General features: G+C 34.2%; 1 long non-coding RNA gene across 1 annotated transcript; it reads right to left on the bottom strand.

Moving 5' to 3' along the window:
* Window positions 1–4,759: 4,759 nt before the first annotated feature.
* LOC109449896 (uncharacterized) lies at window positions 4,760–15,147 on the bottom strand. Its single transcript, XR_002137768.2, has 4 exons — window positions 14,860–15,147; window positions 6,652–6,831; window positions 5,468–5,524; window positions 4,760–5,153 (listed from the first exon to the last, which is right to left on the bottom strand). It is a non-coding gene; the product is annotated as an uncharacterized LOC109449896 (long non-coding RNA).
* Between the last annotated feature and the right edge of the window lie 7,451 nt (window positions 15,148–22,598).

The following is a 22,598-nucleotide window of genomic DNA, read 5'->3' as shown; positions in this document are numbered from 1 at the left end:
AACAAGCAAACAAAATGCTATGCTTCTATGATTTACAAAGTATTGTAAGTAAACAACATTATGAAAGACAACATTCTTTAGCTGTAAAGAATGTAAATTACAGAAGTATGAGCAGGAAACTAACAAGGGATGATGATACCTGCAGAGACTAGCAACAGAATGAAACCATTATCATCCCTAGGACTGATGGGGAAAGGGGTGGGGACATTGTTACTGGAACCTGGCACGAGTTAAAGCCATGGAAAGGAGGCTTCTCACCTGAAGCTGAGACTTAGAAGAAAACAGATTCTGCTCAAGTGCAGCAAGACTGGAAGGGACCAGCAGCAGGCTGTGTGGAGGGTTAATTCCTCCACCTTCTCACTCTCCTTCAGCCTCTTACTGGTGCCTGCCATTGGTCTAACCCGACAGGAAACCAGGGGACAAGAAAGACAGCAGGATAGAGATGAGTAGAGAATAATTTGCTGGATAGAATTTGGGTATGGGAGAGAGCTTCAGAGATACCCAACACATCTCCTGTCTTCCATAATATTGTATAAAGATGGTTCCTAACTTATAATCCCTCTACTTTTAATATCTATAGTTTTATCTGTTCCAGATAGGCTAACAGAATTTAGCTCTCTCATTTCTAGTACGAGGTATGACAATTAAGTTCATGAACTTGCCACCATATGCTTACATTGGCAGCACTGTACAAACAGCTTGGTAAGGTTTTATGACCTTGGTATGTCAATGTCTCATAGCTGTGTTTGTGTCCATGTGTGGCGGTGTCTTGCTGAGTGGCATTCATTATTGTTGCGTGTTTTTGTGTGCTGTTGTGAGAATGAGCTTGAATTAGAGCAATGGACAAATATTCAATTTCTTGTTAAACTTGGCAAGAGTGGAAGTGAAATCAGGGACATGTTAGTCCAAGTTTATGGGGATAATGCCATGAAGAAAATGGCAGTGCACAGATGGAACTGGTGTCATCATGACTAAAACAAAGTTAATGTCATGTTTATGATATTACATGGATGCTTATAAACGTTTTAAGCCAGAAGTGAAATTGATTTGGGTAAGGCCATATATTAACAGGCTAGAAGCCATCAGAGGTAGATAATAGCCAACGAAAGAATGTATAATTAGAGTATATGATTAATTTTACTTTGGAAGGCATTTAAATACTGGGGTTACCAAAAACATGTATACACATGACTTGTATTCATCTTTTGTTATTGGTATATATTGAGTATTACAATTTTAATAGCTTTTTCCTGTCTTAAAATGTGTATATATATTTTTGGCACCCTCCCTCTGTATTTTAGGTCCAGCCTCCTATTATTTTGCCATTTGGATAGCTGAGCTTTTCCTATGTCATGTATGTTACTTGGACAATTAGTCAAGAATGGCATTATCTGATAATAGACATTCTCTTGTGTTGAACCCTATGGATTGCTGATAACTGCCCATTTTGACCTATTAAAAACAGTTAAGCAGTGGTACTACCCATTATATAAATGCATGTGAGTTTTAAAATAAATGACCAGATAAAGACATGCATCCTTGCTTTCTGATGTTTATTTCCTCAAAATAGTTGGCCTTTTAAAAATGGCATTCATTTATTTAGTTGAATACTAGCAATTCTGAAGGACATATACAATACTTGTATTATAACCAATGCCATGTACATCTGTCAGAATTCATCTCTTTGACATAGAACTTTCTGAAAGTAATTTGTTTACCTCTTCCACAGTACATGCTTGTACAAAATTATTTTGTTAATATAGCACATAGACTCATCTTTTTCATTAAATACTTTGGATGTAGCCAGATGCTGTGATAATGGGGGAATAACAAATCTCGCTAAAAATAAAACATAGCTATTACTTCTTCTTTGTCACTTCTACTATTTATAAGAATGCTCTATGGATATGTTTTCTTATTGAATTTTCATGTTTTTGATCCTATAGAATTTAGAACTGAGACTGTTAATGAGAGCATCCTTTGGCAGTATTTTTTAAACCTCCAAATTGGATGACCTCTAACTACTCATTTGTCATTGGAAACAAATAATAATTTTGATGTATCAAAGACTTAATAAGAAATATGTATAATACTTATTTTTAATACAAACTTTCTCCCATTGGTATTATATACTCTATTATTGTACAAGTGGGATATATAAATACCATCTAGAGATATTTTTGTATTTAGGCTTGCGACAACTTATAAGGTAAATAATTTACATTTAAATCGATGTTTAAAATTTTATGAAAAATGTAATCTAAAATAACTTCCAAAATATACCATTTGTCTACACTGATAAAATGCAGCATGGTAGGTTTATCTTTGTATGTTTCTGGGTCTTAAATAAATGGATTGAAAGTGAATATAATATGCTTAATTTCATAAACTATTAGCCTCTCAAAATTCTGTTCCACTAAAAGTGAACTTCATTGTAAAAATGTAATGAATAAAGAACATAAATAAACAGAAATAAAAAAGAAGGAACAGAGAAAGGGAGAAAAAGGAAGGAAGGAAGAAAAGAAAAAAGGAAGGAAGGGAGAAAGGGAGGGAGTGAGAGAGAGAGGAAAAGAATAAGCCTAAGGCAAACTCAAAATCAGTCAATTATACTGGCAGGAATTCTATCCCAGTGTGTTGGAGAGTTTACATGTTTCATAAATTGGCTGCACCCTTTAGCTGACTAGAGATGGCAGGTGACACTGACCTGGGTCATACATGAGGAGCAAAGCTCTACCACATTGTCTTGGAGACATTTCCCTCTACATCACCATGGCTCTAACTTTTGTTCTTAGAGGAGATTTTTAGGTGAAAGCAATGAGTCTGAGGTTACAGCCAAACATGAATCAGGGGGAATTACTGTGGCAATGGCTACCTCTGCTCAGGTTTAATTCTCAAATGTCATCTCGACATTTGCTCAGGGCAGGTGGTCTCAAAGATTTGGCTTACAGGATATTTTTTCAGCTCTTAATGGAATTGGAGAAGCTGCCAAAAATAAGACCAGAGTAAGAACTAGCCTCTCTAGACAGCTGAATGATGACTCTATGTGCTAATAACTAAGTCATTTCATGTCTCAAGCCTTCCTTTTCTCACTTGTAAATTGGTGTCTGTCATGCTGGTCTCCGGGAAGTGTTATGGGCTTAGATTGGAGACTATATTCAAAGGTTCTTTAGCAGCTACCAAGTATTCTGCAGGTGGAAGGTGTAGGGTTACAACCATATTTGAAGGATAATTTGAAGGCACTGATCTGGAAAACTTCTCTGAAAAAGCCAGAAAGCATAATAAATTCACAGAAAGTGAAATAAATCACCTGAACATTTGAACAGTCTCTAGTCCCAGCGACTGTCTATTTATCTCTGTTGTGAAGATGCAGTCTATGGCTATGGGTCTGAAACATAAGCAGTACTTGATGAACTTCATAAAAATACAGGTGCCCTGGCCACATCCATTGAGATTCAAAGTCAGTGCATTTTCACAAGTCTCGTGATTCTGGTGAAGAGATGAGCAGGGAGAAGAACCCTGGTATGGAGTATCCTAGTATTTAAGACTCTTCAGGTCATCTCTGACGCTTACTACAATACATATGTACTTTTGGGCAAAGTTATAGCCTGCATTTCGTGCCCTCTACCCCACCATTTATATGTTGAAGCTCTACTTCCCAATATGGTGGTACTTGGAGATGGGGCCTTTGGGGGTAACTGGGTTATGAGAATGGACCCTCATGATGGGATTAGTGTCCCTATGAGAAGAGACAGGAGAGCTTCCAGCTCTTTCTGCTCTAAGCCATGTGAATATAGAACTAGAGGATTGCTTCTGTAAGCCAGTAAGAGAGCTCACACCAGAACCCCACCATCCTAGCACTCTGATCTTGGACTTCCAGTCTCCAAAACAATGAGAAATAAACTACTGTTGTCTAATCCACCCAATCTATAGTAATTATTATAGTGGCCCAAACTGACTAAGACAGTCAAATATCTTTATTTGTCCATTCATTCATTCGTTCAATATTTATTGAGCATTTGTTATGCTAGATATTGGCTTACACACTGGTATTAAATGACCCAGACTGAAAAACTCCTTCGTCCTAAAATTTTGCTGCTCGTGATAGGAAGGCAAATAACAAGCATATAAAATTGCACAGTGGGTCCTACTGGGAGAATATTACACATTAACACATTATACTGGGAGTGTGTAACACACACTGGGAGAATATAGCACATTAGCATGTGTTAATGGAGAATAGTCATAGGCTTTATCTTAGTAAAGTGGTGAAAAATTGATAAAATTAATGATGTTCAATCTGAGACTATACATTTTTTAAACATTCTGACCCTCAATTTTCTCATCTGTAAAATGAGAATAAGTTTGGGAACTACTGCAAACATTATTGGGAGGATTAAATACGATGATCCCTGTAAAGCATTTGGCAGATTGTCAGGTACTTAGCAAATGTTCAATAAGAGTTACCGATTATTATTATCATTATCATTACTACTTTTATTTTGGCTCTTGGTACAGAGGAGAAACATAAAATGTACTACAATAACTATCACTAAATAACTAAATAATTGCAATAACTGAACAAGACTATCAAGGTAAACAGTGTGATCATTTTCCTTCTTTTCATAATTTTATCAGTGACTTAACAGAGAAAATGGCTGTATAATAGATTTGTACCCTGTGTAAATTAAAATATATATGTAGCTATATATGTATATATATCTATAGGAAATATATAAATATGTCTATATAAAATATATAGTATAGATATATAATGGAGAAATATATATCTATATAAAATATATATATATATATATATATATTTGCCACAAGTTATAGAAAAATATCTGCTTAAAATGGTTAATAAGTATTAGGTTAGTGCAAAGGTAATTGCGGTGTTTGCAAGTTTTAACCTTTTAAACTGCAATTACTTTTGCACCAACCTAATAGAGTTCATTGCCTCACTGAAAGTAAGGCCATCATTAGGGCTTCGGGTCCAGTTCAGATCAGGAGCTCAGGTTAGGCGTTTAGGTCAGACTTCAGATCCACTTCCCATCAGGCTCTCGGTCTGTTTGGCTCTGTGTGCAGCTTCACCCTCAGGCCGGCGACCAGATGGTAACAGTAGTTCCAGGCCTCATAGCTGAACCCAGCTAGATCTGGTGGAAAATAAGTGATTGTTTCCAAAGGATTTCTCATTTAAGTGGGATTTTTTTCTAAGAGACCTCAAGCAAACATCTCCCCACATCTCCTTTGGCAACTGGGTCACCTGCTTACTCCTAACCAATCTCTGTAGGAAGAGTATTGCCATGTACTCATTGGCATAGACCTTTCCATCCCTCTCCAATCACTATGGAAAGGGTGATGGGATTCTCATAAGAGTTGTACAGGCTATTCAGGGCCAACACTTAAAAAAATTTCCTAGATCATATGACTGTACAGTGCAGAAGCAACTATTGAGACCACCACATACCCTGGGATCCTTCTTCTTGCAATTCCACATTGGGCTTTTGTGCATCAGGTTGTAAGTCTAAAGGAACCAAAACAAGAAGTGGTCAGAAAGCAAGGGGAAAGTGACTTGTGGGAAAAACACTTTGACCTCAAGGGCAGGGTTTGTGCCTCGGGTATCAAGCTGAAGTTCAGAGGCGTGTAGGCCTAAAACAGTTATTCATTCATTCTTTCATTAGGTGCCAACTATGTGCCAGGCACTAAATGCCAGGGATGCAATATCTGCCCCCTGGAGTTTCCATTCTAGTGGAGGTGAGAAAGGGGTGAGGGATAAGAATAGAACATAAAACTGGGAACAGAGAGCCATGCTGGTGCAGATAGTAAGTGAATAGCATAATTCTGAAAGGTGAGTTAAGCTAAAAGAGAGTCTTCTATATACCTTATTTCCAGAGAAAGCAAAGGGAAGAAGGGCCTGTTTCTTTACTAAATGGCGGCTCTATCTGTTCCAGCATTATCACAACCATAGTACTTTAAGTACCATCTTTAGAATTTTTGTCCAAATCCACGTGTCATCTGGACCATTATTTCCTTACTACAGAGGGTGCCAAAAACATGTATACACATTTTAAGAAAGGAAAACTGTTAAAAAAATTGTAATACTCAATATATACCGATAACAAAAGGTGATTACAAGTCATGTTTGACTTCTGCAATTACAAGAGGTGCTCAGAGTGGTTACCATCAGCATAATTTTAATACATTTTTTCCCTTTCTTAAAATGTGTATACATTTTTTTTGGCACCCTCTGTTTTTTGCTCAAAGAAATTCATTTAAACTTAGTTTACTGTAATTTTTACTTTTATCCTAGCAATTCACAAACTGAAAAGGTTAATATACTTGTTCTATTTTAATATGTATTCATTAAATGCATGATCAAATTTTCAGCAACAACAACAACAACAAAATAAAGTCTTTCTGTGGACCGCTTCCACATAATCTTCCACCAGTGGAATGTGTCTCACACTTGGGGAAGCATTGCTTTCTTCTGTCCACCCCTTTGGAATCCCTAGACTCTTATTTCAGCATAAGCAGCACACGCATGGGGCTCTGAACCTCTAAATTTGAGTGTCCTTTAGCAACTCTCAGGGAGGCATTTTCTGGGGAATTTCAGCTTTTATTTTTAAATCTCCCAAAGCTGTTTTCACTCACCCTTGTGGGTGTGTCCTGAGAAAGTTCTCTTTATTCCTTTCCCAAGATGGAATTCGAAGTTGGGTGTCTCCGTGCTTCGTGCTTCGTCCTCTGTTCACAGCCCTGGTGCTGTTGACTCAGCAACTGCAGTGAACACTTCCTCCATCGCAGTTTGGCTGATGTATCAACCGTGACATTTGCCTTTTACAGATTAAGAAAAGAAGGTGTCCCCTATGTGCTGCTTGTGCTAAATCTCCTGACACATTTATTTGCGATTTATTGCATATTAGATTTCAGGTCTTCAATTTACATCTTTCTGGCAAATAGACAGTGTCAGAAGGTTGTGTCTTAGCATGGGTCTGGAGTTGCACGTACATAAAACACGGGCAGATTCAAATGGCAAAGCTCAGAGGGGAAAAAAAAGGACACACCATAATTGTTTAACCCGAATTGTTTTGCCCTTTTTGCTGCAAAAGTGTCAGACTAGAAAGTGACATCATTTAAAAATACTGCAGGTTGCTTCTGACGTTACTCGTTGATAGTTTTCGTTTTGTTTACACCTGGATTAAAAGCAATGTCTGACTGTTGTAAAAATGTTTTTTGTTGCAAAATATATAGTAAGTACCAAAGAAAAGCTTTTCTTTTAAACTCATGTCAATTTTCATATTCTGTCATGATAAAAACTGCAATCAGAAAAATATGAGTCAATTCCTTCTAACAAGACCTTCGTCAAAACCATTCAAAAAAGCAGGCCCTTTCTCTCTTTTTCATTCAGTTAAGAAGTACTATTTAGGTAATGATGGCCATATAATAGAATTTCATATTTTGTTTGAAATTTCTTATTTTGTTACTAAGTAATAAGCTTAGATGACTGGATTCTGACTAACTTTTGCTGCTTAGATCTGAGCAGGAATAACCTCTCAGATTCTCAGTTTTCTCAACTGGAAAATGGGCATAATAATAATTGAGCTAAAAGCTGCCCTACAGCCTTGTTAAGGGAATTAAATGAGAACATTCATGTGAAATGGGTTTGTAAATTCTATGGCACTATAAAATGTACAAAACATTGGAACACATATTATATCAATTTTCATATAAATAGTATAATATAAATTGGCACATGTTGCAATTATTTAATGACAGTCAATTATACCATGCAACTTCATAAATTTAAAGTATCCAGGATTAATAAACATGCTTTCAATTTTGAATATTATCACCTGTATAATATATAGGGAACTGACTTGAAGTTGTCCTATTGGTTTGCTCCTTAAGAATATTTCTCTTTAAGAATATTTCTGGATCATTTGTAAACAAGATGGATTTTAATACTAACTGAATTACTATAGTTGAAGAATTTTAACTCTTTATTTTGTATTTTTAAATGGCTTTTGCCAGAGTAGGCTTGCTAAATTGGGCTACATAAACACATAATAATTATTATTTTTTTTAGTTTTTTTATAGTTTATCATTTTTATATCTGTCCAGTGTGCTATGAGAGGTTGAATAACATTTATCAACCTTCAGCTATGGAAGCAGAAGCCGGAATTTTGAAAATATTTTATTTATACCAACTCACGTTAGGTCCATGGTTTAAGGACTGCCAACTTTCCACCGTTGTAATTATAGCCATAACAAGGTCCTCAGTTATTTGAACTAAACAGTTCACAATCTTGGAACAGTACTTTTTGAATTTTTCTTCAAGTTATACATTCATTAGATTTTTTTAAGGTGAAATTACTTTATATATATATATATATATATGTGTGTGTGTGTGTGTGTGTATGTGTATATATATGTATATGTATGTATATATGTATGTACATATATGTGTGTATATGTATGTGTAAATACACACACATGTATATGTATATACAGAAATTTAAACTTTGTATGAGATGCATTCACAATTCTTAAAGAGTTGGTCATTCTGACCTCCAATATATATTTATATATTTCAGAAACACTAAATAAAACTTTCACTTAAAAAGATGTTCTTTGTACTTTAAAAGAACTTAAATTTCTTTAGATGTCAGTACTCTGCAATTAAGTAATCCCCTTTATATATAAAAAAAGTGTGAGATGTAAATACTTAATTCTGCCATCACTACTAACAGAAATGTTATCATGAAATGCTTTCGACATTCTTGGGAAAGGTAATAAATATCTCCAGATCTGTCCATTTTATTTTTTGAAAGACGTGCTAATCATATTGACTATCCAGTTCTAGCAGGGAAACAAGAAAACACAGGAAGCATGGTATCAAATAGTATAGTAGGGAAACCTTCTGTTTGTCAACTTTGGCTCCTACAAATGACATTATTTACTAAGATTCACTCTCACAAAGTATATCTTGTAGCTGTCACAATTCTTAATTCTCTAAGTTCAAATAGATACTCTTTGCAATATTATAATTCCCAAATTGACCTCTAGTTTTATAGGTAATTTTATTCTTTTAATGTATAATTTCCACTAATTCATTTGATTTGCTTAATGGGACATAACTAGTTTGTGGTGGTCTGACTTGGTACTAAGCTTGATCTCTTGCCTACTTCTGAATCAACACAATTCACATAATTGTGTTTAGGTAAACTCAACCCCCACTGAACTTAGAATTATGTGTTCACTGTTAATTTTAGCAAAACTTTCTTTTTTTATTATAGCAATGTGGAATATTTGCATAGCTACACATTTTCAGGGTAGATCAAAGAAGTCTGAGTCTGAAAAACGCAAGGTTGATATAATGTACTGTTACATTTCAGAGCCAAATATATACAATAAATTCCTTTTCATCAAGCCCAAGCCACCTTAAGAATGTGCCTGATGTGGATCAAACTGTCTTTTTTGTTGTTGTTGTCCCCCTTTAGAGCTTGGCTTCACTTATCTGTCTCAAATTTTTCTTAGAACAAATGAGCTAATAAATTCCTAAACAAAAGTTGTAAAACTCCATAATCACCCACTAAGTTAATTTACCAGTTTGTCTGAAAACTATTGCTCGAAAGGAGAAAAACACACCAAAAAAAAAATCACTTGTCTCTGTACTTTTCCAACATCCTATAAATTAATTCTCTTGATTGTGTATACTGAATTTGGAGACACGTGTAAAAAAAATTGACATACAGCTAAGTATGTCAAGTAAGTAGAAGATTTGTAGGCAGACACAATATTTGTGCTCAAATTTGAGCTAAATTTTCTATAGCTTTTTTTCTTTGCACTCATAAAAGATGACATTTAATTCATTCAATTCAGATTTTAGACTTTGTCCCTGTAAGTAATATTAATTGTATTTGAATTGCAAATGACCACATAATCTCATTTTTAATTTCAAGCCTGGGGACTCAAAGATTCTACTAAAACTCAAACAGATGTTCAACATGAAGAATGTTTACAGACTTACTAAATCAAATGTTTTTAGTTACTAAAACAAACCCATTTTTGTGTGTGGCCTCATTTACACAACAATTATGTGTTCAATGATTGTTAAAGCTCCTTAGTTTCTACACTATAGAGTTTGGAATCTTAAAATTTTTTCAGTTGTTTAGGAAAAAATACATGAAACAAGGGTTTTCAGATACTGGACAAAAAACAGTGAAATCAGTGATACTGGAGAAGTGGGAAATAAGCAAGTAAAGTCCTAACAATTACCTCAACTTACCACCTTGAGAGTTTTCAGGCTCTTGTATGGGGGGAAATGCAGGCAAAATCAGGTGGTTACCTTGCATCCAGGTGACAGAATTAGAAGGTTCAAGAGAATAAGAAGCTGGGGTTTCTAAGACTGTATAATGATGAGAAAAACATTACAGAGAGAATGAGCTCCAGAGATCTGCCAAAGGTTTCCTCCTTTGAGTCTTCAGCTGAATACTAATCAATGTATGCATGTGAGCAAGCAACCAACCCAGGGAAAGAACCACCTGTAAAAATCAGATGGAAAAATCCTGGAGCTACATTGAGCCTTTACGATTCAAGGTGGGAAAACGTTATAAAACATGGATTATTGAGTAGTGCTTTAAAATGCCATTGTCTTGGTAGTGGAGAAAAATTAGTCCTGGACTACAGACCTTTCTGATTCCATCAAGCAAAGCTTAGAAACAAGTATCAAAAAACATCAAATTATTTCCACATGACTTCAAAGTCCCAGAGAGGGAACAAAAAGCTCAAGAGTGTTTAAAAAAAAACACACAAAACCCAAGAATATTTAAAGAAATAATCAGAAAAATTTCCAGAAATGAAAAATAAGAGGTTCAATGAACCAAGAACAATAAAATTAGAACAACTACATGGTGTACCATAGTCAAATTGATTAATACCAGTGATAAAGAGAAAAATCTTAAAAGCAGCTAGAGAAAAAAATAGACATAGTACATAAAGAGAAAAAATTAAGATGACACATGATTTTTCTTAGGAAATAATGAAAAACAAAAGATAATGGAAAAGTATCTTTAAAATACTGAAAGAAAATAAAATTGTCAACCTGGAAGTTGATATCCAGTATAAAACCTTTCAAAAACTAAAGAAACATAAAATATTTTTCAAGGATACAAAAGATGAAAACAATTCTTACTATTAAAACTCTACTATAAGAATATCAAAAGAAGTTCTTCAAGCAGAAGAAACATTATACCAGATAGATATCTGAATCTACACTAAAGAATAAAGAGCACCAGAATTAGTAGTATATAAATACATATATTCAATTTGTTTATTTCAAAAATAAGTTTAAAAGATAATTATTTAAACAAAAATAGTAACAGGGCATTGTGGGGTTTATAACAAAACAGAAGCAAACTCCATGAAAACAATATTAAAATGCTGCGATAGGTAAAATAGAAATATTCAGTTGTATATAAAGTGGTATGATATCATTTGAAGATAGACCATAATAAGTTTAAGATATATAACAGAAACCCTGAAAGCAAGTGCTAAACAAACACACACAAGACATTAGAAGTAATAAACCACCATGGGGATAAAATGAAATCATAAAACATAGTTAATCCTAAATAAAGCAGAAAAAAAAGAGGGAACAAAGAACAGATGAAACAACAGCAACAACAAAAACAATAGGCTTTAAACCCAACCACGCCAATAATCACATTATATATACATAGTGCAAACACCTTGATTAAAGGCAAAGAATGTCAATTTGTCAGATTGTATAAAAAAGTAAAATCCTGCTATTTGCTGTCTGTAAAAAACTGAATTTAAATTAATGCCATAAAGAATTTGAAAGCAAAAGGATAGAAAAGAATATACCATTCTAACACTAACGAAAGGAAAGTTGGAATGACTGTATAGTATTAGACAATGTCGATTACAGAGCAAAGAGTTTACTAGTAATAAAGAAGTTTATTTCATAAGGATAAAGTGGTCAATTAATCATGAGGACATAACAATTATTAATGCTTAAGTATTTAATAATAAACTTCCAAACACATAAAACAAAAACTTTGTCAACCTGAAAAAATAAATAGACCAATTCACAATCACAGGCAAATATATCAATTCCACTCTCTCAATAATCAACAGAAAATGTACAATGAAAAACGGATCCATAAGGACACAGAAGAATTGAGTAATACTGTCATCTACTTCACCGAGCTGACATTTAGATATTATCACTTTACCCAACAACAGCAGAATATACACTTTTTTCAAGTGCATACAGAAATTTTCAAAACATAACATATTCTAAGCTATGAAACAAGTCTCAATAAATTTTAAAATATTCAATAATATAAAATGTTACCATAATGCAATTAAATTAATTATCAATAATAGAAAGACATGTTTAAACAGTCTCCAAAGGTTGAGAACTAAATAAGTTATAGTAAAGCTAAAGAGAAAATCAAAAAGAACATTAGAAAATATTTCGAGCTGAAAAAATATCCAAAATTATGTTGTGCAACCACAGCATTTCTTAGAGGGGGATTTATAGCAATATAAATCTCCAGAATATCTATCACATCTTTAAAAACTAAAAGATCAAAAACTGATTAAACCCAAAGTAAGTAGAACAAAGGAAATAATAAATAGAATAGAAACCAATGAGATACAAAACAATAACAATAGAGAAAACCAATGACATCAAAAGTTGGTTCTCTAAGAGTATCAATAAAATTTATAAATCTTAAGTCAGACTGATCAGGACAAAAAGATAAGAGAAAAATTGATAATATCAGAATGATGGGGAAAATCTACAGAATTTACAGAGATAGGAAATAAAACAGGGTAATATTATGAACAAATTTATGTCAATTTGCTCTATAATTTAGATGAATGGAAAAAATATTTGAAAGGCATAAACTACTAGGATTCCCCAAGAAAACAGAGCTGGAGAATTAGAGATAGAAATGATAGATAACATGTACAGCCTATATCTATCAAAGAAACTGAATTTAAACAAACTCTCACAAAGGAAACTTCAGACATAGATGACATTATTGCTGAATTCTTCCTAACATTTAAGAAGAAATAATGATAATTCTAAACAAACATTTCCAAAATGTTAAAGAGGAGAAAATATTTCCCAATTGGCCTGATATCACAGCCAAATAAATACAATAATAGAAAACTTCAGATCAATATTTAATATGAACAGAGACACCAACAATTTTAAACTTAACAAATAAGGAAATGGTGCTAAAACCGTGGGATACTTATGTACAAAAGAAACAAAACTCCAGAACAGAAAAATCAAAAAGAAATTCAATCTATACCTTGCACCATATTAAAAATTAACTCCAAATGGATTATAAATCTAAATAAAAAGCTAAAAATTATAAACTTTCTACAAGAAATACATGAGAAAATCTTTGTGACCTTAAATTAGGCAAATTTTTTTTTAAAGATCGAAAGCATGCTCTGTAAAAGAAAAACTGATAAATTGAACTTTAGTAAATTAAAAACTTCTGTTCTTTGGAAGACATCATTAAGAAAATGAAGAGATATGCCACAGCCTGGGAGGAAATATTTTGCAAGTCAAATGTCATATGAAGGACTTATATTAAGACGATATAAAAACATTTATATATTTTGTACATGAAAAGATGTGCAAAATTATTAATTACAGGAGAGAAAATTAAACTCACAATGGGATGCCTCTCTACGCCTGTAAGATAGTAAAAAAACAAAATGAAACAAAAACAGAATGATAATGCCAAATTCTAGTGAAGTTGTAGAGCAAGTAAATACAATGCTGGTAGGAATGTAAAATGGGGAGGCTTCTGTAGTCAACAGTTTGTCAATCTCTTGTATTCTTAAACATGCACTTATCATATGGCCCAGCAATGTCATTCCTAGTTGTTTAAGTGAAATGAAAATTTATGTTTACATCAAAGTCCGGACTCAAATGTTTATAGCAGTTTCGTTTGTAACTATAGAAAACTGGAAGCAACCCAAATACCCTTCAGTTGGTGAATGGATGAAAAATGAGTGGTACATCTATGCAATTGAATAAAATTCAACAATAAACAGAAACATGCAATAACATGGAAGAACCTTGTATCAGTTTGCTAGGGCTGCCATAACAAAGTACCACAAACTGGGTAGCTTAAACACCAAAAATATATTTTCTCAGTTCTGGAGGCTGGAAGTCCTGAGACGTCAGCAGGGTTGGTTCCTTCTGAGGGAAGGAACAATCTGGTTAATGCCTCTCTCCTAACTCCTGCTGGTTTGCTGGTGAGCTTTGGTGTTCCTTGGCTTGTAGAAGCATCACCCTGATCTGTCTTCATCTTCATATGGCATCCTTTCTGTGTGCTAGTCTATGTCTGAATTTCTTCTTTTTTAAGGACACCAGTCATATTGAACTGGGGACCTATCCCATTCTACTATGACCTCATCTTGACTTAACTAAGTATATCTATAACGACCCTATTTTCAAATAAAGTCACATTCTGAGGTACCGGGGATTAGACTTCAACATGAGTTTGTATGGACACAATTCAACTCGTAACAAACCTCACATACATTATGTTAAGAGAAAAAATCCGGACTCAAAATGCTACATAGTATGTTATTTCATTACATGCCTTTCTGAAAAAAATCAAAACTTTAGGCACAGAAAACAGATTAGTGGTTGCCAGGGGCTACGGTAGGGAAGGGGTTGACTATAAGGGAGCCTGGGGGAATTTTTTGGAGTGACAGAATTGTTCTGTATCTTGATTGTGGTGGTGGTTATATGAGCTCAGGCAATTAAATTTGTGAATGCATCCTAGAAAAAGTGCTACATACCTCATTGCTGAATATCACTATGGTCACCTTCAAAGTACTCCTCTTGGGAAGCTATGCACCGATGCCAGTGTCTGGTCCATCTTTCAAAGCAATTCTGGAAGTCTTTTTCTGGAATGGCCATCAGAGCTGTCGTCATTTTACGCTTGATGTCCTGAATGTCATCAAAGTGTCTTCCTTTCAATATTTCCTTCTTCTTCTGGTAAAGAAAGAAGTCACTGGGGGCCAGATCAGGTGAGTAGGGAGGGTTCCAATACAGTTATTTGTTTACTGGCTAAAAACTCCCTCACAGACAGTGCCATGTGAGCTGGTGCACTGTTGTGATGCAAGATCCATAAATTATTGGCGAAAAGTTCAGGTCATGTAACTTTTTCACTCAGCCTTTTCTGCACTTCCGAATAGTAAACTTGGGTAATTGTTTGTCCAGTTGGTACAAATTCATAATGAATAATCCCTCTGATATCAAAAAAGTTTAGCAACATCATTGCAACAAGTTGGCAAACTTAATTGTCAGACTCCAGTTGCTTAATAAAACTTGTTAAACTGTACACAAAAGGGGTGGATTTTAATCTATGTTCATTGTACTTTACTAAAAGAATGTGGGGAAAGTAAATGGTTACCACTTATGACTATTTTTTGCTTAAAGCCTTGCATTTCCATGGGCAAAAATTACCTTTACTATATAGTGAGACTGGAAATAGAAGGACTTTCTTTCATCATTGGCTACCAACTAAGTGCAAAATTGATGAAAATTTTCTGGAAAGTAATTGTGCAAAAAGAAAATCTATATATATGTATATGCTTTGAACCGTTGATCAGAATTATTCCTAGGGAAATGGTGTGCTTACCAAAGATGCTTAAACAGTCTAAATACCATATGAAGAGGGAATTAAAGAATTTAAATAATGTTAGTATAATCAGATTTTGAGGAAGTCTCTAAATTAATGATGTAGACTTATGTTTATCGACCCATAAGGTATCTATAGTACAGTGGACTAACATTATGGTGTTTACTAAGCCCACATGTCCCTTTTCTTGAGAACCACAGCATGTCCTACTCAACTCCTAATATGAATGGAGTCAGAATTCTCTCTTTCAAGAATTTGGAATTGAATTTAAGAGGTGCTAGTTTTCAGATAGCTACAAGAACTGAACATTCAAACTCCAAAATTGTGATGAAGCCAAAACAGTGAGATAAATTTTAAAAAAGCAGGTGTGCAGAAAGAAGCAGACATGAGACTAAATGGCTTTGGAGAAAGAGATAAAAAGAGTGGTGGTAAACAAGGGGTTTCTGAGGATCTCTTCTTGAATCCAAGTATATCTTGATATACAGCTGTTCTCTTACCCTTGGGTGTTGTGAAATCTACTTGCTTCCTCAGTTCCAATTTCCTTTTCTCCTTAAATTAATAATTTACTTGTAATTGAAAGTTTGCATGAGAAATAAAATTAATAACTTACAACCACAGAATGTGTGAGATAGAGGAAGAGAGAACGGGTAAGCTAGCTGCACGGTATTTACAGAAGAGTATTAGTGATTGTCTGTGGTAGGTTGCAATCATAGGTGATTTCACTTTTTCAAATATACTTTACATTTAGAGAAGAAAGTTTTTTTTACAAAGAAATGTGCCACTCCACACAAATTCTAATCACTACAAGTGAAATTGTTACTGGTCTAGTATTTGATCTTTAATTACAATAGCTTAGAACTCTGAATTACCATCTTTTTTTTTTTCCACTTCCCAAATGGATCTGCTTGCAATGAGAATGTATTTATTTTATAATAAAAGAGCAATAAGCACATTTAAAATAATTCAAAATGGATTTTACTGTTATATATATAGCCTACTGTGTTTCCCCGAAAATAAGACCTAGTCAGACAATCAGCTCTAATGCATCCGTTGGAGCAAAAATTAATATAAGACCGAGTCTTGTTTTACTATAATATAATGTAATGTAATATAATATAATATAATTTAATAATATAATACCTGGTCTTGTATTAATTTTTGTTCCGAAAGACGCATTAGAGCTGATGGTCCAGCTAGGTCTTAGTTTTGGGGAAACATGGTGTATTCAGATATGAAACTCTATTGATTTTTTTGTTGTTTTCTTATAAGATGGAAAAATTTTCTTGTTTGATTGTCATTTCCCCTTGATGATGATATCCTTTTAAATTTGTGCCTCTCATAGCTTCCATGATCTTTGCACAATCAAAAAGAAAAAAAAATACTTATCTTTCTTTAACTAAAGCACCCTCCCTTAGTAAAAAAAATTGCCTGAAGAAGCTCCATTTTTTTTTGCTTTTATAGGAATTTATCATATTTAATATTTCACAAAATTAATTTTGTATACTGTGATTTATCTTAGGATATTAGATATTTCTGTTATCAGTAACATCACTTCAACATCTGTAATTTATTGTTTTTCTTAAGCACTTTTCATTCTAATTTGTAATAGTATATATCTAAAGGCAATTGTACATCACTTATCACTTCCCCTTCCTCCTCTTCCTGTCTCCTCCTTCTGTTCTTCCTTCTCCTCCTCTTTCTTCCCTTCTTCTTCTTTCTCCTCTTTTAAATAAGGTTTGACATATAGGAGTGTTTTAAGGTCTTGTCTTCATTCCTTTTTGAACTGGTAACAAGTGGGAGAAATGATAAAAGGTTTTGAGAGAGAGTTGGTTTTTGTTTCTTGCTCCTATTTAGGTTTACAATGCGAGAAATCAGTAACACACATTTACCAAGTATGCACTATAAGCCAGGTACTAAACCAAATGCTTTATATGGATGATTTTATTTAAGCCTCCCAGCAACCCTTATAAAATGCTCTTAGAGTCTCCTGTAGAAACTGAAGCCCAAAGAACTTGCTCACAGTCAAATAGCTAGGAAGAGGTGAATCTCTGATTCAAATGTAGATAGTCTGATTTCAAAGAACAGACTCTAAACTTGGACACTACATATGGTCAAGGTCACTGAGGCTCAGTACTTGGACTTTGCAGGTGGGAGACCAGTGTGCCTGGATCACCACCATGGCCTGCAGATGTGTGTCATTGTGACCACTGACTGAATTTCTCCACTGGGAGAGGCTCCTCTAGTCCCCAGCCAAGACTGATGCTGTCCATTTAGGACAAATTCAGACTGATTGTTTACTCCTCTAGCTGTGGTTTCAGGATCATTTTTGGGGGAAATTTCATACCCATCCTGAAGCTCAAGATGTCCTATGCCTGTAACTGAGTGATTATTCAAAAAAGAATTCCTTCTTGAGTCTATTTCTTTATTCCCATTAGCAATGTTAAAGGTTACTTTGCTTGTACTAACTGTTTATGGCAGACATGGAATTCACACAGACTGGCATTTGATGACCTCAAAGTGTGTACAACTACAATTTCTTAAAATACTTAAGTAGTTGATAGTAATCTTTCTATGGAGGCTGATGCACAAAGGATCCACTTTTTCTCTGATCATATTAATGTGGAATAGGTTTGGGGATGACAAATATATTTGGTGGCTATTATATTTTTACTCTTATTACATCACTAGATGTTATTTAATCCTAAATCCTAAATTAAAATGTTACTTATAATTAGAAAAAAACAAAGCAATCTAGATGTCTAGCAATATGGAATTAGTTAAGGAAATTTTGCTCATAACATGGAGTACAATACTCATTAAAATATATTTATATAATCATGTTCAAAATGTTCTGATGTGTGATTAAATGAAAAACATTAATAACCACCACAAGTCAGGATATGGAATATGAGTTCATTTTTGTAAAACAATCAACAAAAAAAGTTTTCCTATTATGAAAGGTTTTAATATCTTTCTTTTTTTTATTTCTATCTTTAACACTAAATATGTATTGTTTGTACAAGGAAAAATAACCATTCACAAAATAGTACTTTAGGACAATGTGTAGGGAAAGAAAACAATTTATGAAAGAAAACAAGTTAGTTGATGAAGACAAATATAAAAGGCATCTCACTGAAAATGCTTTTTTAAGATTTTAGTTATGCAAATGTTAAGGACCATATGCTAAACCTTGCAATTTGGCATGCAAATAGCTCCTTGTCTAATGGCCTGGGGGAGCTTGCCCAGGTTTGGTAGATTATTTAAAATTATTTCAAATAACCAAGTCCATTTAGTCTATAGAACCAAGTAAAGAATAACAAAATTTATCCCAGGTAGAAGTATGTCAGCTACATTATAAAAGCCACATAGGTTTGTTATATTCTAATATTAATTCTCCTCAGAGCCAATTATGTCTGTATGCATCTGTATTACCTTGAGAATGGAATTTTTATTGGCCTAGAGCAAAAATCTTATTCCTTCTAAGGTCCATCTGGCCATTTGCAGTTTTATTCATTGGAAGGTTTCCAAAAAGATCTAACATGCTCCAAAATACATCTTCCCTTATATTTAGGATTGAATATAAACTTTAAATACGTATGTTGCCAATGCACATGATATGTTTAAACTTCTTAAAAAGCTCCCCATTGCTCTTTGTGTAAAATCTAAACTTTAAAAAATTATTTATAAGTCCTTCATGATCGGGGTCTTGCTCTCCCTCTTGCCCCATCTGATAGGATTCTCCAGGCCCTCAGTACACTTGGATTAAACTAAACGTTTTTCCATTACTTGATTGTGTGACACTCCCTAGTTTCTGTGCCATTGTATGTGCTGTTCCCTGTGTTTGGAATGTATTGTCCATTCTCCTAACTAACTCCTACTCAAATTTGAAGGCTGGTCTGAGATGCGCCATTTCCTTTGGGAACCACATCATAGCAATTTCACAGTGATGGCAATAAAATTGCCCCTCCACCATACAGAAAGTGTACATTGAATAGGTAGTGATGGATATCATGCAGTTTCTTTGATAATATTATGATATTTTCAGAAGATGAATTTGATTCTGTCCTCAATATGGTATATAGAAAAGACCAAAAGATTTAGAACCAAAAAGTTTTTCTGGTCCGTGGGTTCCGTGTTTGCTGTGAATGTGATCTGTAATGAGTTACTCAACCTTTTTAAAATGATTAAGTGTCATACATATCACAGTCATTTTATTGTCCACATTTTAGCAGAAGTCTCATAAGCAACATTTGGTGGTGGTTGGGTTGTCACTTCTGAAGTTCTATCAGTAAGTATCAACAACAACATCAAATGGATGTACAAACTAAGTGAAAGCTGTGCACTTACTATGCAAATACATTGTCACATACTCTGGCCCACTAATTATGTTTCTGATCCTCCAATAAAGAAATTCCAGAGGCACCACCATCTTGACCTGCACAATTCTTATAGTTATAAGCATATAGCAATAAAAATCCATCTCAAATGGATTTGCTTAAAATTAAATTGGCCAGATCCATTAGGGCGATTATTTTTAGTTGTCTTATTCTATCATTGGATTCATTGATGAGGAGTTTGAATGATGAAAAGAGCATAACTTGGCATAAAATTAGCACCAAGGTAAGTGGAAGGAAACTGTTTTTTAATGGATTTAAAAAGCGTTATCTATGGAAGAGCCTCCATTTAGGAAACAGTGACATTTGACTAATTAAAACCTGAGGTATCTCCAAAGGTGCAACTTCAATGCTGTCTCCTCTTTTGACTGTCAACACTCTCTTTAAATAAGGTGTGTTGGGCTCATTGATTTGCATGAGTTCTTCTGGTTTCTGTCATCTGAAAGTCATGTCTTACAATTTTGAATGTTTATGAGCTTTGACAGTTCCCATCTGCTGTGGGGATGTCTTAGTGCCCCAAGCCTAGTTGGCAAAACTCAGTTAAATCTTTGTTTTTACTTGATGGAATTTAAATTATTTATAGTGGTTATATCTCACTGATTATTAGATATATTTTTTATATACAAGGACTTTCTGTCACCATTTTTCCAGATTATGAATAAATGTGAAGCAAAATGACACATACTTCTTATTAACATGCACTTTCGGATATTGTGATCATAATTAGTTGGTCTGTAGTCCCTTCATTAGTTATTTATTTATTCACCTTCATTTCCACTTCATTTTGGAAAGGACTTGTGGTGTTGTCATTTCATTAGGAAAAGTGCAAGGGTAGTGATATCAGGAATGTCAAGTATTCAGAAATTGGTGACTTTGAAACAATCACCCTTATAACTCTACAGAACTATAATTTAACTATGGCAGGATGGCTTTCTACATGAAAGGAACTAGGGTAGAGGTCAGTTATGAATGTCAAGATGGCTGATGCACATGCCAAGTTGCCAATTCTTTAATTCATGGACGTTCATGCTCTTTGTATCACTTAGTTAATAAATATTTAATGGGAACCTACTGTGTGCCAGTCATTGTTCTTAGTACTGAGGAAAAATAAAACAGAAATGGTAACTGTCCACATGGCACTTACATACTAATGAGACAAGTTAGGTAATAACCTGAAAACATTTTTTGAAGAGTTTTGTGAAGGAAATACAGAGAACTGTGGCAGAAAACAATGGAGATGGAGAGGTCAGGCAGAGAGACACTCTCCTGCATAAATCCTCATTGCTCTGTCCCTGGGTTTGTTTTAAAATATCCTTACACTTTAGAATGTGAGGTTGTGATATTATATAAGCAATGGACATTGTGCTTCTAATGTTATATGTTTAGGTCCAAGTTTTCAAACCTTTCTGTAAAATAATCATTCTTCTCAAAGATAATACTGCCTACCTGAATGTAGGCAATATAACCTACCTAGCTGTATGCAGTATTTCAATTTCAATTACTGGTTTTATACTAACAAAACCATGCTATATAATAGTGATAAATCTTTTATGCTAAGCATGAGGTATACCATTCAATCTTCACAGACTGTCAGGTAGGTATATATTATATTTATTATTATTATCAACATTTAAGCTCTTTTCTCTTAGCAAACTGCAATTATACATTACGGTGTTATCAACCATAGTCACCACGTTATGTATTCGATCCTCAGACCTCATTAATCTTATACCTGAAAGATTGTACTCTTTTACCAACCTCTCTCTATTTCCCCACCTTCCAGCTCTAGCAACCACTTTTCTACTCTCTGTTTCTATGAATTTGACAATTTTTTTTAGAGTCACATATAAGTTATACCATGTGGTATTTGTCTTTCTCTGTCTGGCTTATTTCACTTAGCATGATGCCCTCAAGGTCCATCAGTGTCACAAATGGCAAGATTTCCTTCTTTCTCATGGCTGAATAATATTCCATTAAACTCGTGTGTGTGTGTGTGTGTGTGTGTGTGTGAGTGAGTGTGTATGTGAGTGTATCATAGTTTCTTTATCCATGCATCATTGATGGACACTGAGGTTGCTGCCATATCTTGATTATTGTAAATAGCAATGAACGTAATGGTGCAGATACCGCTTTGATATCCTCTTTTCATTTCCTTTGGATATATACTCAGAAGTGCTATTGCTGGGTCACATGGTAGTTTTATTTTTATTTTTTTAAGGAGCCTCCATACATTTTTTCTATAGTGACTGCACCAATTTACCTTCCCACTAACTCTGCACAATCATTTCTTTTTCTCCACATTCTTGCCAACACTCTCTGCCTTTTTGATAATAGTCATTCTAACAGGTGTGAGTTATTTCACTGTGGTTTTGATTTGCATTTTCCTGATGATTAGTGATGTTGAGCACATTTCCATATACCTGATGGCCCTTTGTATGTCTTCCTTGGAAAAATGTCTACTTAGTTCTCTTGCCCATTTTTTAATCAGACTGTTTTGTTT

The sequence above is a fragment of the Rhinolophus sinicus genome, linkage group LG01 (genome assembly GCF_036562045.2).
Source record: "Rhinolophus sinicus isolate RSC01 linkage group LG01, ASM3656204v1, whole genome shotgun sequence".
Lineage (NCBI taxonomy): Eukaryota > Metazoa > Chordata > Mammalia > Chiroptera > Rhinolophidae > Rhinolophus > Rhinolophus sinicus.
The sequence above is the reverse complement of the archived record's forward strand: the minus strand, read 5'-3'. Positions and strand labels throughout refer to the sequence as shown.